This window comes from Sinocyclocheilus anshuiensis, unplaced genomic scaffold, assembly GCF_001515605.1.
Source record: "Sinocyclocheilus anshuiensis isolate Anshui unplaced genomic scaffold, SAMN03320099.WGS_v1.1 scaffold2069, whole genome shotgun sequence".
Taxonomy (NCBI): Eukaryota; Metazoa; Chordata; class Actinopteri; order Cypriniformes; family Cyprinidae; genus Sinocyclocheilus; species Sinocyclocheilus anshuiensis.
In genome coordinates this window covers 67,891-71,695 of record NW_015548678.1, presented here as the reverse complement: position 1 = coordinate 71,695, position 3,805 = coordinate 67,891, and the positions used below count along the sequence as shown (strand labels likewise).

At 38.3% G+C, this 3,805-nt stretch overlaps 1 protein-coding gene and 1 long non-coding RNA gene across 2 annotated transcripts in view; one reads left to right on the top strand and one right to left on the bottom strand.

The window, feature by feature from the left end:
* LOC107656844 (tetraspanin-18-like) overlaps positions 1 to 3,805 on the bottom strand; it is a 61,476-nt gene that overhangs the window by 24,005 nt on the left and 33,666 nt on the right. The window lies entirely within an intron of this gene.
* LOC107656845 (uncharacterized) overlaps positions 1,011 to 3,805 on the top strand; it is a 9,303-nt gene continuing 6,508 nt past the window's right edge. Inside the window, exon 1 of the long non-coding RNA XR_001630610.1 lies at positions 1,011 to 1,022. This is a non-coding gene — a long non-coding RNA (uncharacterized LOC107656845). The remainder of the gene's footprint in view (positions 1,023 to 3,805) is intronic.

The window sequence follows — 3,805 nt, the reverse complement described above, 5'->3', positions numbered from 1 at the left end:
TTTTTTCAGTGTACATATAATATAGTTAATATAGCAATATCTACAGTATAAATATCTTCTAGACTATATGATGATATGATGACTAAAAAATGCCCACCCAGGATATCTGCCAGCCCACCCTTCTATAGCCGTCAAGAACCGGGCCTGGTCCCAGTGCTGTAGGACTGATTCACTACTGTTGTTTAACTATAATAATTGGCATTCAAGTGAACTACATTTACAATCGCACTTGGTTATTGAACATCTTATGTGAGATTGTGAGTAATAAGTTTTCTGAAATGTTCTGTAGTGAGAAATAGAGTTCATTACAGAGATCATTGTTAAGATGCATGTGCAGGTTTCAGATGAATAAAGCAACTTCATCTTTGTCAGTAGGTCAATGAATGCCACATTCACTGAGGAGAGAAACCCAGTGGACTTGGGGAAATGGCCAGTGCTGGTGAAGTGAAGAAAATTAAAGAGGAAATCTATAGAATAGTCAACCTGCAACTTCCTGTATGAGTTATGACTGCCAAGCTATTCGATATAATGAATTTACTACTGAAATGCTGAATGAGGTCAATACAAAACCTAATAACTTCACAGACATCACAACTGAGAAACATGTTGTTAGGTAAAGAAACACCGTTTAAATGCTTCTGCGATCCATACACTTGTATCTGCTGCTCTGGTGAAGTTATCAATCCCATATGGAGAAGATCACTAGCTCAGCAAGATCGATAAGACACTGATCGGTTGAAGTATTTCTCTTTTGTCTTCACGACCTCTTTCTGTCTTTCAACAGTGTGGATTTCTTGTCCCATAGTGAGTGTGATCACATCAACACTAGTTCATTAGTACAATAGGGATTTCCCATTACACTGGACTTTCCCTTTTTATTAAATTAAACCTTAAGTCACTTGTACCGTGTAATTGGTTATTTAGGCAACACTTTCTTAGCATTTCTCTAAATTATTAAATCCGCCAAGTGACGTACTTATAAAACAATTTTGTGTTCTTACACGTTACCCTTTAAGGATAATGTAATATTTTTGGTCTTGAAAAAGCAGTTGCACAATCATTTGCTTGGTCAATCAAAAGCATCCCACATTGCATAAGAATCTAATATAAGCTGGGCAATGAATGTCCAAAAGTGAATGAATTTCCATTTAGGGAATGTTCCCAGGAACTCTGAACCTCAAAACCGTAAATAAAATGGAAGAAAATATTTTCCGCAATGACAATGGATCTCTGTCCTCATCAGCCGGCTAGAGATACATCATTGATTAACAGCACAGGAATAGAGAACTAAAACATGTCATGCGAATGTTTGCGACTGTCACTTTTGTTGACATGAACAACAGCAATTGATGGCAGTGCAATAAAATTTCAACGTTATGCTAATGAGTTGTGTGGGAATGCAGTGATTCGCCAACTGATACAGCAATCAACTAAAAAATAGCTTCCAGCAACAATCAGTATGAACTTGTCGACTTGAAGCTATTTATTCGTTGTCAGTGTGAATGGGTCCTAGTTATTTAGTGTAGGTCAGTTTGTTTCCTACAAACATGTGTGGTCAAACTGACCTGACCTAAAGAGTGAAGTTTACATTAGTGCTGAATTGTTATGTGAAGGGAGAAACACACATGGACAGTTGGACCACAAACACTGTGTTCGGCATGTCAACGCAAAATAATCAAAAGTCCACAAGTCCTACAGGGCAAATATCTTCTCCCCTTCTTCTCACCTCTTTCCAAACATCACACAAACTCAAGAACGTGAAGTTCAAACAGTCCACTCCCCCACATTTGAGCTCTGAAGTTCATGTCTTACATCTTGGCTGATGATGGAAACAGGGAAAATGTATTTTTGCCAAGAAGATATATATAGAACCACAAAGCAAAAGGGAGTGATTTCAGCATATTGTTATGATGGTTTGACTTCTACAGTCTAAGCTAAAATGGTGGGGGTTGGGATAGGTGGACAGCCCTTTGTTTCTAGATGGGTGTCTGGTGTATCCACTTAACACCAGTTCCTGTCAGAGCAAACACTGAAAGCAGCAGCCTTCTGCAGATGGAGCACAGCTTGGACTAGCGTTTGTCTAATGAGTGATCACTCACAGGCCTGTCAAACATGCCATCTGGAGGAGGACCTCTGGTCTGCCGTGAAATATGGAGTTTGTTGACGCTCTGTGTTGAATCAGTCCCTTAGTGCATATGTTTGGTGATGACTGTCGTAAAAATAAATGCAGACAGAAGATGACAGTGATATAGTTATTAGAAAATGCATGGGAATTTTAATCTTGGTACGCATTATGGAAAGATGCATTCCTTCAAGCAACATTACATTTCTGAAGAATTTGCTCCACAATAAACATATTAACTCAAATCATGTGCTTCTTCCAGTGACAAAGAGCTCACAGAACAGACTGGAACAAATGTTTCTTTTTTTTTTTTTTTTTCTAACAGCCTTATGTTGAAAGATGTCCTAAATAGGAAAAAGATCCCGGAATCTCCAGGGTACACCCATTACACAACAAAAAGGGTAAAAATGTCTTATTTGATTTTTAATCCACTGATCCATATCTAAGCAATGTGGGGTAAGATGTTGCCCTCACATTAAATTTTCCTCTTGATCATGCACACACACTCGCACACACACACACACACAGGTTTGTTTTTATGGTTTATGGGGACTCTCCATAGGCGTAATGGTTTTTATACTGTACAAACCGTATTTTCTATCGCCCTACACCAACCCTACACCTAAACCTACCCTCACAGGAAACTTTCTGCTATTTTAGATTTACAATACATGATGTTTTATTAACAAAGTTTGAGAGGAGCACGTTCAGATAATTAACCTAATTAACACGAAAGGACCACAATCAGTAATCAACCCAATTAACAAGATAAGAGATGTGTGTATATATACACAGCAGACTTACCTCTGTTCTTGACAGTTTTCCAGCATTCCTCCGCCACCCCTTCCCCGCACTTACAACTATTTCTGTCCTAACCTGGGGGGGAGCGCTCTGTGTTCGGGCACATACCGAGCTAGGAGCCCTCTCTCCGGACATGGGGGAGTGCTCCGGGTTCGGGAAGAATTACCGAGATCTGAGCCCTCTCCCCGGACAGCACGCCAAACACGCATAACCTTTACTCTGTTTATTATATGTAAGTGTGAACTCCATTCTGTGTGATTTATAAGCTTGTTTCCTCATGGGGACCAAACAAGGTCAAAATTTACTGGTATTACTATACTTGTGGGGACATTTGGTCCCCATAACGTGATGAATACCAGGTACACACACACACACACACACACACACACACACACTCATAGAATATTCAAGAATATTTTTTTTCTTCATAAAAGATTACATACAACAAAGAAAGCATGTCACAATAGCAATAATGATTATAAAATCCGATTTAATAATTCAACAACAGGTTTTGACAAATGATAATGATGAAATTGAAAGATTTGATTTATGGAGTTATTTATAATTCCATAAAAATGGAATCTTTATCATTTGTCATAACCTATAATTATGTTAAAATATTCAGAGTTTATAGTTATTATTGTCATTGTGACAGCCACACTTCGTTGTAAACTGTGACAAATTATACCCAAAAATTCTTCATACAGTCGACTACCAGTAAAACTGATACAAATTTGGGACCAAAAATTATTCAGACCGAGTCTGGGAAAAAAAAAAAGTTGAGGTTTGCATGAAGCTGGGTGACATAATGCCCAGGAGACTATATGCTGTCATTAAGGCTAAGGGTCACCCGACAAAGTATTGATAGTTGTGTAAATACTG